General features: G+C 32.1%; 1 long non-coding RNA gene across 1 annotated transcript; it reads left to right on the top strand.

The window, feature by feature from the left end:
* Positions 1-12,395: 12,395 nt before the first annotated feature.
* On the top strand, positions 12,396-17,448 carry LOC145572362 (uncharacterized). The gene is made up of 4 exons (XR_014096807.1): positions 12,396-13,800; positions 14,255-14,813; positions 15,909-16,989; positions 17,073-17,448. It is a non-coding gene; the product is annotated as an uncharacterized LOC145572362 (long non-coding RNA).
* Positions 17,449-17,691: the final 243 nt, after the last annotated feature.

Here is a 17,691-nt window from a genome sequence, read left to right as displayed (position 1 = left end):
AGTTGCCTTCGCCCTAGACGTGAAAGGTTGATAATTTCTGAGGATTTGGTCCCAAATCTTATTTCAATTCTTTGATTAGATTTACTGTTTAATATTTTCCTTGAAGTTACTAACATGTGTATTTTGTTATTAGAAAGAGATACGAGGCAACAAAGTAAGTAGTTTTATTGCTCTATATTTCTTTAGAAAGTATGTTTATATTATATTGATTCCTAGTATCATATTAGGATGTTATTTATTGCTTTCTAGTATCATGCTTAGGTTGCTTCCTATTTTCTTCTATCATGTTAGTATCATGTTAGGGATAAAGCTTTGATTTTTATTGCTTAGTGACATGGTAGGATTTGTTATTAATCATGTTAATATCGTGCCTAGGATCTTGCTAATAATATTATTATGCTTTGAGATTGTTATTATGATGATGGTTTGTAGTGTCAATATTATTATATTGCTTGATATATTATTGTTATTTCTTGATCACGCCATCTCTTGCAAGTTTAAAAGAAATTTATACCTAAAATTACGCTTAATAAGATAATTAATAATCTTGTTTAGGATAATGTGATTTTAATTCAAGTGATCGCCAATAATAGATTTGTTTGTGCATTAATATTCAACCAACATAGATTAAAAAAGTTTAGAATTAATATAATGATTGTATGTTAGTCAGAAAGCGCACATGAATATGAGAAGAATAAAGTAGAGGCCTATTTTTAGGGCAGGTTCAATCTCTTTTATGTTGGATTTGTACCTTCATCCCCGAATATCCAGTCATGGTTCCAGACCACTATAGAGTTAGCGATCTCATGGATCGTAAAAGGGTGTAACCTTCACCCTATGAACGGTTTACAAGTTACTAAAACTTGTTGGAGACTCTTTTGCTCTTGCTTTCTTCCCTTTAGACGCCACCATGCTTAAGAGTATGATCACAGTGGGGCTCAAGTGTGGGATGCTTGAAATATTCCCTACGATAATGTTCAACTATGAATCACAAATCACACTTTGATTAACAAAATATATAAAATATTAAATAACAAATAAAATATGAATTAACAAATTATATGGAAATCACACGTTGATTAACAATAATTTATTTGCTTATAGTGCAAAATTATGCAATTTAATACAACTTTGTTAGTTTTATTATTTTATAAAAGTCATTTATATTCGATTTGTAACAATAAATATATGCATTAGCCTTTAATTAATATAATTCTCTGTTTTATGTTAAAAAAATTGATTCTTTTGTGAATCAATGGAAAAAAAAAAGTGACACAACTAACAATTATTTCCCCCTTTATATTCATCTATTTTAACATTATCTATTTAGTCTTCCTATTTAAAACTCAAATATAGTTTTGTTCACACAAATTACAATAAAAAAAATTGACATTAATGACTCAAATATAGATTAGTACCCGTGCGATACACGATTAAACATTTTATAATCTAAACCATTATATATTATCAATAATTTTACCACATGTAATAAAATTAATTTATGACAGTGAGGGGTGATTAGAATTTCCCTTCTAGTTTAAGGGATCATAAGATTGTTTTTTTTATCACCCACTCTTATATCTCTCTAAATACAAAAAAAAAAAATTTGGTTGATTAATTACCATAAAAATGTTACTTGTATATTGTTTATATTTCTTAATTTTAAAATCGAGATATGAAACTAGAACTTTACATTCACTTAAAAAGAGAGTACAAAGCACGCCTACGTTAAGTATGTTATGAATATGCTTGGCACTCATAGGAAGTGGGAATTGACATATACGATTAGGGAAACGATTAGGGACAAACCAAATTAAGTAGGGAGCTGCCAAGAAGTTTTTAAGGAACTTGTAAACTGTTAACGGATCATTTAAGGCAACCACGAATAAGAGACAACGAAAGGCAACAACGATTGACCCGTGAAGGTTACACCCCATTCATAATCCATCAGATTACTAACTCCATATGGTTTGGAACCACGAAAGGAGGATTGGGGATGATGGTACGAAGTGGGTCATGGAGTCACATTCGCCTGTATTGGCCTCTACTCGATTCTTATAGTGAAAAGCAATTCCTGCGATCTTAAAGGCATGCAAACAAATATTCAATCTGCTCCAAACTATAATTATGGTAAATCGTTTGAATGTTAATGCAACATATTATTCTAATTATTAGTGATCACTTAGATTAAACAACAAGATTAAAAAGGAACCTAAACCGGTCGTGCAAATTATCTTATTAGGTGTTATCTTCAATTACATATTCCCTTTAAACATACAATATACTAATCAACTATAAACAATATAATAAACATCAACATTGGAAGCAATTTAACCGTAATATCGTTAGTCAAATCAAATCACAATAATAACCCTAATCATGATACTAACAAGAGTAATTAAGTGATTAATTACTCACTTTCCGCGTTTCCTTGAATTGCTACATCATGAATAAATTGTTAGTAACTTCAATAAAAATATAGATCAAATTGAAACAATTAAATTAAATAAAAAGTAGAGTTGATTTGGTTCAAACCCTTGGGTTAATTCTACCTTTCACCCCTTGATTCAAGTATAGAACTTCGGGTCAATTATAGACTACTTGGAGTGCTTAGGGGAAGTATTATGAGAGAATAGGGAGGCTAGTATTTAGGCTAAAGAGGGAGAAGAGAATGATTTTTGATGTAGGGAGAAAGAGAATGATTTTTGGTGCCCCGAAACTAGAGAAATCAGGTTCGTATTTATAAAGAAAAAGAGTAGGTTGAAGCACGGAACCTTAGAAGTGAAGGCGCCATGAAAAAAAGCCTAGAAATAATGTCGTGTTACGGCAAGTATGCCGCGCCATGATGGCATTTTCCGGGACACGTTACAATATGCCGTGACGCGGCAAATTCCAATTTTTTTTGCGTTTTTAAAACTATGATAACTTTTGAATCGTAACTCGGAATAAGACATATAATATATCGTTGGAAAGGTTATCAAGTCTAATTTCCAACCAAATTAGAATCGGGTCAAAATATTTTGTAGATTTCATGATATGGCCATTTTAGTGAAAGGGTGTCGGTTTTGGGCCGAGTTTAGTGTTTTGCTTATATCTTCTTCGTTTAAATCGGAATTGGGATTATAATGTATCGTTGGAAAGCCTTATTGAAAGGCCTATCCAATAAAATAATATTTGGATCAAAATTTTAGGGCCACAAAATCAATTTATCTCAGTTTTGTGATGTGGACACAAAAAGTGAAAAGTAAGTTATGGCGTGGGCAAATGGGCTAAGAATTAGGTTGGTTTATGAAATGTATTGGATTGAACATGGATATAAGCACTCCAAAGATTAAATACTTAACTTGACCAATAATGGCAGTGAAAGATTGTTCATCAATGGGTTTAGTTTTGGGAAGACATTTTTTTAGGTGTCTACAACTATATACCATATTTTTGCTCATGCATATGGAGTACTCCTTCATATATAGGTGGGATGAGAAAAAAATTATTCATATGAAATTTTGTTAAAATTTTCATTGCAGCCATAAAAAGTTGGTAGGTAAAAAAAATAGAGTACAACTATATACAACGAAGCTTTATTATTCTGTAATACAGAGTAGTACTTTATTCTGACAATAGTTGGTTTAACCATTCGGACAATCTATTATTCATTTATTCTATACCATGTCTCAGCTTTGCTAATATTAATTAAATAGTCATGACAACTTTTAATTAAACAGTTATGACAACTTTCAGAGCTGAGCTGAACTGAACTGAAAATAAATTGAAGAGAACATTAATTAAATAGTCATGACAACTTTTAATTAAATAGTTATGACAACTTTCAGAGCTGAGCTGAGCTGAAATGAACTGAAAATAAGTTGAAGATAACATGCCCTTAATATAATGCGTGCAACATCTGTAGCAAAATGTCACAAATAATATCAAACACATTATTGTAGAAATCATCAAAATATGTAGTTAAAACTGACAATTTTTTTCTTCTACGAAAATATTAGATTTTTTATGGCAATACCTTGTTACAAAATTTGGAATACCTCCTTTTATACTACTCCCTCCGTTTTTTTATAAAAGCATCACTTTTCTTTTATGGGTGTTTTTTTTTTAAAATACATCACATCCTAATTTGGTAACTATATACTTCCTTCGTTTTTTAATATTGCACCACTTGTCTTTTAAGGAAATATCACAAATATTGCACCATTTCTATTTTAGGAAAATAAATATTTGTGTTCACACTACAAATACCAAATATACCCTTACTTTTCAACACATGATTATTTAGTTTATGTATAGTATCACATGGGCAATCTAGTATTTTTACCTTTCTCTCTCATCCTTTTTTCCACTACCAAAAATCTTGTGCCAACCTCCTATAGTGCAATAAAAAAAACGGAGGAAGTACTATGTTTTATCATTTCTCTCTCTTGCTTTAAACCCTACTTAAATTATTTTATCATTTCTCTCTTCTCCATGGTCCCCATTTATATAATAAAAATATGTACTCTCCTTCACATATTTTCTCTTTCATGGTCACCATCTTAGTTTTACGATAATAAATTATTTACCCACTCACAATATTATATTATTCTCCCAAAACTCCGCGCACCACCAAGTGATGTAAATAAAAAAAACGAAGGAAGTACATTAGTAGTAGTACAACAGGTCTGACCTTCCTTGTCACAAATAAGAATTTTCAATCCTTTTTTTGATTTCACCCTTAAAATGACAACGTATAATTGACCGTGACTAAATACGGGTCTTGGTAAATATAGTCCAACATGTGAAAGGGATTGAACTCGACTCTTATTTTCCGTCATTGCAAAACAAAGAACCAATGGAAATACTACTACAAAAGGGTCAAATAAACCTATAATAAGAGACCTATTGGTTAATACAACATGTCTCTTAATAGGTCTCTTAAAATGTCAAAGGACCCACATGAGATAGAGGGACGAAAATAAGAGACTTGTTGTTTTGTTGAACTGATCTCTTATGTGCATAAGAGCCCACCACAATTCTCGGCTTTTTTTTTAAAAATACCTTTTCCCTTCTTAATTCTTATTAATTTATACAGTTCATTATTAGTCATATGATTGTCTTTTCTCGTTCCCCCTTATATGCCCCTTTCTCTTTCACCCTCATCACTTGACTCATCTCATTTCCCGTTTTTTTTTTCCTCACGAAGCAATTGATCGCGCCACTAATACCTTGACAATGGTGTGACTTGTACCATTGGGGATGCCATTAATAAAGTGGGTACAGTGTTATCAGATAGATAATATATAATAAATTTTGATTAGAGTAATAGTGAGTAGGAAGTTGACTTACGGGGAGATGTTCGGTTGAAAGTGTCATTTCTAATGATATGCTTTCCAGAGTTTAAGGCATTGAATCCAATTCTCAGTTGAACACTTTTAGAAGGACATTCACGATGGTCCTAAATTGTTGATCGAGGTTTACTAAGAACTATTATAGTTATCAAAATATGTAAGTAATTAGATTTTACGTAATATTGAATGATGTAAAATTTTAATTTTCAATTATTACTTACATGATTTTTTGCGTGGAGTATCATCAAGATTATGCTGTCTTGAATCTTCAGTTACGTTTAATATGTTCTTTACAACATGAATGATAGTAGAAGCACTTTGAATCACTTGTTTTCCGGTATTGACGATACCATTACTTGAATAAGATTGCTCAGATGAAGAACATCCGCGCAAGCGTGTCAAAGCTATTTATGGAGGTGTCATGAATGCTAATTAATTTTTCAAGGTTAATCTCATAACATATACTTCCTCCGTTTCTATTTAGTTGATGATTTTGATTTAGGCACTTATATTAAGGAGAGGAGAGAGAGTTAGAGAGAATAAAAAAGCAAGTAGGGTAGCTTGTAAATGCAAGATAAAAATTTACCACAAATCGAAACGTATCAACTAAAAAAAAATTCCTAAAAAGGAATACGTGTCAACTAAAAAGAAACGGAGGTAGTAATATATATAGGTATTACATGATAAATTGAAATTTAACATACTATTTGATATGTCTTAGTGGAAATCTGGACATGCTTTTATTTTCAAAAGAGTGCGAAGATAACACAGATGAATTTTCCATGGATTGCTGATTTGAATTCGGACCATTTTATGCAATGCATCCGGTTGAGTTTCATGTAAGAAAATTAAATGCAAACCAAACATATTTATGATAAAGTAATTGAGTTATAGATGGAAATCATACCTTGCATCAATGTATTGTTGGTCTTATGCCTTTTATTGGTCAATGTTAATTATCTATTCATCCTTGCCATTTTTTTGTTGTTTTCTCCATTGGTTAAAGATTGATTTTTCTTACTATTAAAAAAAAAGGACTAATTTTTCTTCTAATGAGGGTGAAATAAGCAAGGACGAGGACAAAAAGAAAATATATTAGCACTAACCAACTGAAACTTTGAACAACAATTGACTAAAAATTAGGAGGGAAGAAACTACACTTGAACATATAGACTAATAAATAATGAGTTAAGCATAAGAGAAGGACTTTACTTTTTTATTTTTTCATCTTTAAGGACCTTTCACTTTTTTTTTTCACCTTTTGAGGACTTGTGGTTAATTTTCCGACAACTTAACTCAACTTTAACTCACCGGAGCAAATAAAATAAATAAAAAAAAATAAAAAAAAATACTTAGGTCCTTACTTAATTTATGTCAACATTATTTTATCAATTCTTTTTTTTCTTGAATGGATTTTATCAATTCTTTATACATCACGAAGTGCAAACATATATCATAATTCATTCATTATCATGCATAAATGTTAGTTCCTCAATTAGAAGTATTTCTTTCTCATTCTCTTAGGCAGTTGCTCCACCGACGGATAATTGAATTTTTTTTTTCCTAATTTTTTGGTTGATTGGTTTTTTATGGTGTATTATTTAATAAGGTTGATGATAGTTTTGTTTTTTATGGGTTGGATTTGATTGTTTTTGGGTTTATGTGGTTTCAGATTTAATGAAAGTTGTATTTTACTAGTTCCGTTTCTTATTATTTGTAATAAAGGGTTATTATATTTGAGATATGTATAAATAATTCATTTTTTGTAAATAATAAGAAACTAAAGTAATATTTTTTAATTTTTTTCTCATTTTATTTTTGGACAAAGAGACTTGATGAAATTTTGGTAATTTGTGACATCTGTTTCGGGTTAGTACTGGATTTTGATTTGATGAATCTAGTTCAAAGTTGATTAAATTAAATGATATGGTGTTTATTATTAAATTGGTAAATTAATAGAAATGGTTGCAATGGAGGAAGAGGAAGAATTGTTCACACTTAAACTACTTAATTAAAAGTGAAAAAAAATATATAAAAAAATAAGAGGTCCTTAAAGGTGAAAAAAATGGAATGTTAGGTCCTAGAGTTTTGTTAGCTTACTTATTAGTGATGTCAGAACTCTATGTTTAACTCATCTTGAGTTAACTTAACTCCATTTTGGCCGGAAATCAAAACTTAGGTCCTCAAAGGTGAAAAATAAAAGTAGAAGGTCCTTAAAGGTGAAAAAAATTGAAAAGTAAAGTCCTTCCATTATACTTAACTCAATAAATAAGATAAAAGCCCATCATCAAACTTAGATATTTAATAAATGCTTGGTTTTTGGTTTATTGTTGATAAAGATTACAAAGTCCAATTCTTTAGTAAAAACAAGAACAATAAGAGGGAAAGTTGTTGCCATTATGTATTTATCTTTGTACCCATGTAAAAAGAGATTAATATTAATTCATTTTTAATTATGCCATAATTCATTCCTTAATTTTTTTTTGGCATCCCATGTAAATGTTATTAATATTCTTTTCTGAAATAATTTGAACTATTTAATTTTCTTTTTCACCTAATTATTAATCCACAATTCTAGCAAAGTATTTTAGTTTATTTATTTATACTCCATCCGTTTCATAATGTTAGTCCCATATACTGTTTTGGGCGTTTCAAAAAGATATACCCATATTGAATATATTTCATTTATAACTTGATTTTTTTTGGAATTTATAGTTGTGAATTGATGACATGACTCTAAGTAAGAAAATCTTTACCTTAAATTATACAATTATGACTTGTGCTTTCCTAATAAAAAATTTAAAAAATTAAATAAGGTAAACTAATTATGAATTATGTTGTACTTTAATATTAGATTCCAAATATATTTATTTTCTTATTTTATGTGATTGATTCCATATGAGACTAACATTATGAAACAGAGGGAGTAATAAATAATGTACCCATATAAAAGTAGATGTGATTTATATGATGAAGTTTCCTTTAAGAACCTGGAATCTAGTACAATTTGTTGAAGAGATAATTTCAGCTTTGCTACAATTTTGACCTTTTTTTTAGGCACACTTTAATTTTTCAAGTCTAACAAAATATTTGTTAAGTCTTTTACTCCTTTTAACCTGCATTATTAATCATGAAACCATTTTTAAAGGATGTATCTTATAAATATATACAGCCAAAATTATAAGAGGTTAACGTATTTTCAAGAACAAACTTATTCCAAATCTTTATCTTTTTTTGCAACTTTTAGTAGTATATGCCCTTTTTAAGTGCATTTTAATGAGGGAATAATGCCCACTTATATTTTAGGTCATATGAAAAGTTATTGTAAAGTAAAAATGCATGCATAGAAAATTAGTCATTCTAAAATCCTAATCATTAAACAAAAACACATAACATCTTAACCTTATAAGGTTTCAAAAGGAAATCCTAAATTTATTCATCATTACAAAAGAGACACATGCTTAGAAAATTAGTCATTCCAAAATTCTAATCAATAAACAAAAACTCATAACATCTTAATCTTATAAGGTAAAAAAAAAAAAAAAAAAAAGTAGATTAACAACTACTACGTATATCCCTTAGTAATTAGTATTCCTACTTTTTGGAAAATAGTAGTTTACTTTGAATTTAAATTATTAATTGAGGTAAAATATATGGTTTGGGATAAGAACAACAAAAATAACTACACTCAATCTTCAGTTTTGTTTGATATGTTCTTTACAACATGGCCAATAGTAGAAGCACTTTGAATCACTTGCTCAGATGAAGAACATCCACGTATCCGTTAAATTTAAGAAAAAGTAGTTTATTATTATACATTTTTTTCCGTATAATAATGTGTATAATAAAGTATTATCAAGTGATATTTTTTTTTTGTATAACATGCAATACAGTTTTGGGCGGGAAAAATTTTATAATAAGTTGACACGTGTCCAGATTTGGGGGAAGATGATGTCAGCAATTTTTACTTTAGTTATAGTTATAGAAAAGATTTGTATATAAACAGAAAAAAAAAAAAAAATTGATTGTGTTATGAATTAATGAGTTCCTCCTTTCATTTCATTTTTATGTTAGGCAAAAAACATTTTCCTTTCTCCCAACTCTTTCCATTTGACTGATTATTCAGTATTTCAACTCTGTTTCAGGTATATGTTACATGTGCTAAATGTTGATATTTTTCTAATTATCTTTCTTCTCTTTTCCTGATGACAGTGGAAATAGTGTGTATTATAGTGTACATGTCCTGGGTTGATATGCTTAGATACTCATGATTTTGGTCAAATGACTCAAGTTAATTAAACACATATGGTCATAAACGTGGTGGTCAACATAAGTAGTGGTTTTAGATGAATTTTCTCTTAATATTTTATAATAATATTTTTTTTTTTAAGAAAATGAGTAGTTGTTTGCATTGGTCCTTAATATAGCCAAAGATGATATATTCATTGTTATATATTTTGATACAATCGTGCGTCGCACAGGACTAATCTAGTAAATAAAATAAAATAAAAACTCCTTTTATACTCTTCTTTTTTTTCTTTAAAAATAAATAAGCATTTTTTTTCTCTTTATTTCCTTACAAAAAATTAAATAAATAAAAGACCCTTCTAATGCTCCACTCTCTCCAAACCCTCTTGAAGAATCACAATGCAATGGGACCCGGCCTTGTCACCTCCACTCCTCCACTTCATCAATTAGAATTGAACAAGGTTTGCAATACTATATCCAAGATTGGTCTCTCGTACAGTCGTTTCAAATGTCCATCTTGCCGGGGCATATAAAGGATAATCAAATCATTATTAGTTATTGTGTTAATTGTGTTCCCTTCATTATTTACTCTTTAGCTAGGTTGATAATAAAAAATATCTCTAAAATTTAGCTAATATATCTACATAAATGTACCTAGTCATATTTTATTGCTTACTCATGAAATATATATTCTATTCTATACTCATCAATATAATTAAAGTTTTCCAACATTCGATCTCTTTCTCACAACTTTATCACCATAGGCTACACCTAGATGATTATTAAGTAAAGCAACTAATGTCATCAGTGGTTTATTAATGAACCAAAATCGCTTTACGTATTCTTTAAAATTTAAATATTTAGACAAATAATATAGTACTAACTTTCAAGAATGAAGGTTATTTATCCATTAACTAGCTTTTCTTGCCCGTGTAATGCACGGGTTATTCATATAAAATTGCATTGATAGATGAATGAGGAAATCAATAAATCAATAAGTCATTATGGGGTATAAGTAATCAAAAACATGATTAAAGAAATTAAAATTTTGGAACTTTAATTGAAAAAGAGACTGAAATAAAAGGTGGAGGGAGGGGGGTGCTAAAATTAAAGAGAGAATAAGAAAAGGTTGAATTAAAGAGGAGAGATGAAGATGAAGGGATGAAGTGCGCATGGAAGATGAAGTATAAGATTAATGAAGAATTTGAAAAAGATTGTGCAATAAAAAACTAATAATGTAAGAAGTCATGTGGCACTTTGGTTAGAGAAAAAGATAGAGAAGTATAATAGGATAGAGACTTTTGTTTTTCTTGATTAGAGTTTTTAAATACTAACTTACTAAGTATAGATTAACTTTTTTTTTTAACTCACTATGCTTAAATAATGTTAGTGTATCAGTCAAAAAATGACGAACATTTGTGTTTTCAAGAAGGACCATATCTCAGTCATTTACATTGTAATAAAAAAAACTGTTATATACGAAGTGTTTTATTTTTAGGGAGTTTTATGGTCTATTGTTGACTATGACTTACATAATAATGTTGGTACTGCTTTCAAGAATTGTTTCCGAGAGTATACATAGCAAAAAAATTACCATATCCAGTTTATCAAATTGAGAAAGTTGTGTCCAAATAAAAAAAAAATTGAGAAAGTTAGATTAGATCACGTGCCACAATATATATATATATATATATATATATATATATATATATATATATATATATATATATATATATATATATATATATATATATATATTATGTTGTGGTAGGCTCAACCACATATCGTCTCTCCAAACTTTTTCTAAGAAGAAGGTTGTTGAGCAATATGTCGCTAAGATAGCTTTGGGAAGCCTTTTAAAGGTTAGAATTCTAAGATGACAAATACAACATCTCCGCCAAGTGGAATTTCTCCACTTTTATTTAATTTCCGGGTTTAGTGCATATGCTTTCTCTCAATTATTGAATTCATTATTCAACCATAATAATAAATCTAACACACAAATACACATGATAGATGGACTGAGATTTGTATTGTGGAATGAAAGAGGACTAGTAAACTCAAGTTACTAACACTTTGTTTGGATTGAGAAAATTGGTGGGAAAGTAAAAGAAAAGAAAAGAAAAGAAGGGTTTTATCCTCTCTTGTTTGGATACCATTTGGTAGAAGGCAAGAGAAGATAAATAGAAGAATTCATTTTCCCTCTTTTAATAATCCAAATCTTTCCAATATTAGAGAGATTTGGAAGGAAATTGTAACCTTACCTTCTTCCTTACCATCCTCTCCTCCCCTTCCTTCTTCCTTCCCTTCCCTTTCCATTCTACTTTGCTATCCAAACAATTCGTAAGAGAGTGATAACCTAAAGTTGTCAAAGATAGTAATAGCCTAAAGCTATTAACACCTGTCCTTTTATAACTATTTAGCCATTATCAATCAAACTTCAAGCTTTCATCTTAATTTATTAGCCTTGTTAAATCAAAAAATACAAAGTCAGACTATTAGTCTATTATAAGTAGGGCTGAGCAAAACTATCTGAAAATCCAAAAATCCGAAAATTCGATCCGTATTCGATCCGAAAATAATGGATAACCGATCTGAAATTGATTTTGGATATCGGGTCGGATATAAAAATATTGAATTTCTAATATCCGAAAAAATCGAATATCCGATCCGATATCCGAAAACATACCCAATTTAGCAGACCCTAAATATCCTTATAGGCCCAAATACCCCCAAAGCCCAAACACCTAAAAAAGCAAACCCTAAAATCCCATCGCCTCTTTCACTCTATCTTATCTCTCTCCTCTCAGATTCATCCTCCCCTTTCTTTCCATCAGCCGCCCCTCTCAATCTCTTCACTCTATCTTCTCTTTCATCCACTATTATCCTCCTCCGATCTCTGCAACTCCACCGCACTCGACTACTATCTTTTGATACTCACGACTGCTTCACCAGCAACCCCTCAAAACAGATCCACCAACGACGACGTTAGCGGCGCCTTTTTTGCGGCATTACCCCGCACTGAGTTCAATACAGAGGAAAGAGGAATTAAGAAAAGAACTCCATAATCCTTGTTTTGGTTGCTGTTTGTTTTTGAAATCTAATTTTTTTTTTCTGCTTTTTTTTTTTTTTTGGGTTAAATTTACATACTCTTGATAGATGCAATTATTCATATTGTATTTTTTTGGGTGATATTCATATTGAAAATTTTATAATTTGTACTACATATAATTTAAGTTCTTGTTTTTTTTTTATCTAGTTTTCATAAAGTTCAACCATCTCGTTTATTTTTTCGATTGATTTTTTTTTGATGAGAAATTGAAACCAATTATCATTGTTTCAGTTTCTGAAAAATAAAAAATTATAAATAAAATCAGAATTTTCTACAACTTAATTTAAAAATCTTCGGATACCGGATATTCGAATTATCCGATACGAAAATTTCAGATATCCGAATATCGGATATCCGAAACTTTCGAATCGGATATCAAATATCCTAATTTTCGGATACGGAAATCCGATCCGAAATTATCCATGCTCACCCCTATTTACAAGTTTGTTTACTATTAGTCTATTACAAGTTTGTTCATTTTTCTGAGCTCTTTATGTTTATCTAATTTAGAATGAAGTATTTTTCAAGTTCATACCACATGAGTTTGGTGCGAAGAAGAACATGGAAATGCCCAAGTATGACACTTAGGGAGTTTAAAGAGGGTAGTTATTGTTTTCGTCACTTCTGTGGATTTCAATGGAGTGAAATATGAGGGTGACCCCATTGATATCAGATATTAACAAAGTTTGTTAATATAATGGCATTGCTGTAAATATTGAGCATGATTTCTGAAAAGTAATCTTAAAGTTCTGGTTTGGTGATGTCGACACCGTTTTGTTCGATTTGTGGGGACAACGTGTAATGGTACTAAAATTGATGGAGGATTTAACGCCGTCTTGTGTTCTAACTTGGTTATTGATTAAATCTGGGTTCTAGGTAGGAGGAGAGAGAAAGTAACACAACAAAGAGAGAAAAATAAAAGCGAAGAGAGAAACCCAAATGAAGGAGATATCGAAGAAATAGGACCTTAATCTCGTACCGCCACAGAAATAGAGGTACATGGTTTGAAAGAAATCGAACATGGGTTTGCAGCAGTATGAGAAACGTTGTCAAATTGACGAAGTTAGGGTCATATTCGTGGGTAATTTAACCGGTTAATTTCAGGTTTGTTTTCCTTTAAATAAATCAGCATTACTTGTACATTCTTTTAAATGGAGTTTATTTAGTTTTGGAATTAGTGTTATTGTTGAAATGATGTGTTATTTTGTAACTGTTCTTTAATTTTTATGTAATCTAGGATGATTTTGTTGGGTCTAATTGAGTCAGTTAGATTTAACTTGGAGATTTTGTTGATTTGCCGGAATGATTTTGTTGGATTGATTTTACAGATGAAATGATGTGTGATTTTTAATTGTTCTTTAATTATTTTGTAATTTGTGACATCTGACGATATGTGGTTAAGGTCCTGTCTGAAAGATACAGCACATGTTGCAATACTGTGATTTTATAATGTGGACTTGTGTGGAAAATAATGTGATAGAGTACAAGACTATATGGTCCTGCAATTCTTGGATACTTCATGTTTTGTGGTTTGGCTGATTTTATGCTATGATTGCAGTTTCTGTAGTTGTCTCGAGCTTTTGTTTTTGTACTTCAAATTACTGGATTTGCTATGGATGATATGGAAGATGATGTTGGGATGGTGAGTGATGTCAATATGTGTGATGATGTTGTTGTCCCTGATACTCCTAGGAACACAGAAGTCCCTTCTCTAGACTACTTGACACCTTATGTAGAGGCCTCTCACGTACTGAGCAAGGCTGTCAACTGACCTCTCCATTGAAAACCTTGGAGACTGTAGAAACGATTGTCTTCACAAACGAGATTTGTGTGTACTCTAAAGTTGAAGAACCTAGAGAGGTGATGGTCTTTAAGAGGTGGAAAGATGTTGAATGTTACTATAAAGAATACGCGGAACAACATGGGTTTGGTGTTACTAGACAGGCAAGAGCCTTTACTAAGGACAAGGAAAGGAGGGTTGTTACATGGCGATGTGAGTGTTGGGGTCCCCTTGACATGAGGACAAGGAGGGAAGCCAAGAAGAGGGAGAAAGCTATGGAAGCTTGTGGAAATTGGAGAGAATGAATTAAATTGGGGAAAACGAACGTCAAAGAAGTGTGAGTGTGAGTCTAGAATTTATGCAAGTGTGAATGGTGAAGGTGAGTGGGTGATTAGGACGGCTATACTAGAACACACCCATGATTTAAACCCGGCAAATTCCAGATTGGTGAAGGAATATCGAATGAAGAATTATACGGTATCAGTGAAGAAGAAGCTTATGGACTACTATGAAGAAGGTGTTCCCGTGACTCAAATTCACGGTTGCATGGCTACTGAGAAGGGTGGTGATGATAATCTGCCCACCGTTAAAGATCTTCAACATGAGGTGTATAAGGAGAGGGAGAGGTGATTGAAAATGAAAGGTGGTGACGTTGCGGCTATGATGGCGTACTTTGACCGTATGCAAGCCGATAATCAAAATTTTTATCATGCACATTGACTAGATGAAGAGGGTCGTTTGAAGGATGTTTTCTGGGTTGATGCTCGTAGCCGGGTGGCGTACGAAGAGTTTAGCGATGTTGTTTGCTTTGATGCGACCTATCTTACCAACGAGTACGAGCTCCCATTTGCCAATTTTGTGGGGATCAATCATCACGGGCAATCTTTATTTTTTGGATGTGCTTTAGTGTCACATGAAAATTCCGAGACTTTCTTATGGATTTTCAGCAGTGACTTGCTTGTATGGGTAACAAAACCCCGGGCGCAATCTTGACAGATCAAGCTGCTGCTATGAGGAAGCCTTTGGCAGCTGTGATGCCCTTTTCTCGCAATAGGTGGTGAATCTGGCATATTATGAGGAAAATTCCAGAAAAGTTGGGTAAGTGTGAACATTAAGTATCTAACAACATATGGTGCATAGTTATTTTTTGAATTTAAGTATTCATGTTTTTCATGATTAGACATTATTTTTGGTTGATTGTGGCATGTAATAAATTATATTGGGTGTACATGTTAGGGGGATTTATTCTAAAGAAGTGTCAATAAATTTATAGTAGTGTTTTTGTACCTATGTGTAGGGGATTTATATTGCCCTCATAAACAGTCTAAGTAGTTGATACTTGAGAGGTCCTCATTCATACTGTCAAATTCAGTTAGTCTAGGGGGTTGATGAGTTTCTACATTTTATATGTTAAATTACTACTTTATTGCAGTTATGCTGATTTTAAGAGCCCGTTGAAGAGTCTTATTTATGAGAGCTTCCCAGTCGAAGAATTTGAGAGCCGATGGCATGCTTGTATGAAAAAGTATGGTTTTGAGGATAATGAGTGGTTAACTGACCTATTTGAAGAAAGACATGTGTGGATTCCTCCTTTTATGAAGGAGCATTTTTGGGCGGGAATGAAAACTACGCAACGTGTGGAGAGTATAAATAGCTTCTTCGATGGTTTTGTAAACAGACAAACGAAGCTTCATGAATTTCCTGAGAAATATACGAGGGCGATGGGGAGGCGGGTGAAATCCAAGTTGGATGCTGATTCTAGATGTGGGAAGTATGTTCGGAGGCTTGTAAGTGGTTTAAAAGTTGAGAAACTGTTCTAGAAAATATATACCGATGCTAAGTTTCAGGAACTGCAGAAGGAGTGCGCAAGGATGGGGTACTGTGTTCCCCATGAGAGGCGAGATATTGGGAACAACAAGACGGAGTATGTCCTCGAGGATCGGGTTTGGATCATACCCGAAGGGAAGAGTGAAGATGTGATAACAGACCGTTATCGTTTTGTAAGGGTCACTTTCTGTCACGAGACCAAAGATGTGGTTTGCGAGTGTCGTAAATTTGGGACTTTTGGTATTTTGTGCAAGCATGTCATACGTGTTTTCGTGTGTTTAACATCCCCGACAAATACATACTAGATAGGTGGAGGAAAGATGTTCTCGGAAACATACCCGTGTTAAAGTGGCTTACCATGACCCGGATGAAATACCGGAGGTCCAACACTACTGGAAAATGATGAGGGAGTTTGAGCCTATATGTGAAGAGGCTGCATTACCTCCAATTCCAATATCTCATAAAGGATCGAACACCTTGGCAACCAAAGGGCAGACACCTACTTCAACTGGTAAGCAGGCTGTGAAGGGTCCGGTTGCAAGAAAGAAGCCTCGTGGTAGGCCCAAAGGTCTAGGTATAAGAGTTATACAAAGACTGGGTATAAGACCAAGACTAAGGACTCCTCAACTGACCAAAAAGCCAACCCATCCGTCTAGAATAAAACTCCAAAGACCCGTGTTGTTCAGGTGTGTGTATATGCTTGTTTACTGAATGTCTAAGTTTTTCCTAACAGACAATATTTTTATGCTGTTACAATTACTGTATGCAGGGGAAAAGAAAACGGACAACGCGTTCACTATCTGTCCTGTATGAGGATTGCGTCGATCCTAATATGGTAGAAGAATTCATAGATTCTAATAACTCAAATTCGTACGAGTTTTAATAGTGCTCATCAAATGAATTTACTTTTGTTTATTTCGACTGACATATGTGGGTTTAATTAATTATCATCACATTGTAGTTTGGCTGTTTTGTATGAACCTGTTGGTCATTCTAAGGTTGTAGCATATGGTTCTGATGTAAGTTGTCACTTTTGGAACAGTCATTCTGATTCTAATGTAGGAGCAGTTGTAGTAATGTATTATGTCACTTTTGTGTGAACCGTAATTGTGATTCTAATGTAGGAGCTTTGCAGCATGTTTAAAGGGGTATCATCTACTACTTAGCATTATTTAGAAGGGGTATTTCTAATGTAGGAGCTAGTATATTATATGAATTGTTTGTGAAGTCTTAATTGCTTTGACGTATTCAGCTGATTCTGCTGAGTATGCTGCTTATTATGCTCTGGTGGTAGGAATAATGGTAGAGGGTCATTCCCACACTGTTTAAATGATTCATTGTGTACTGGGCCGTTGGGCCAATGTAAACACAATTGTCCACGTATAATA

The sequence above is a fragment of the Chenopodium album genome, chromosome 12 (genome assembly GCF_948465745.1).
Source record: "Chenopodium album chromosome 12, dcCheAlbu1.1, whole genome shotgun sequence".
NCBI lineage: Eukaryota > Viridiplantae > Streptophyta > Magnoliopsida > Caryophyllales > Amaranthaceae > Chenopodium > Chenopodium album.
Note: the sequence above shows the minus strand (reverse complement) of the source record. Positions and strands in the feature narration are given on the sequence as shown.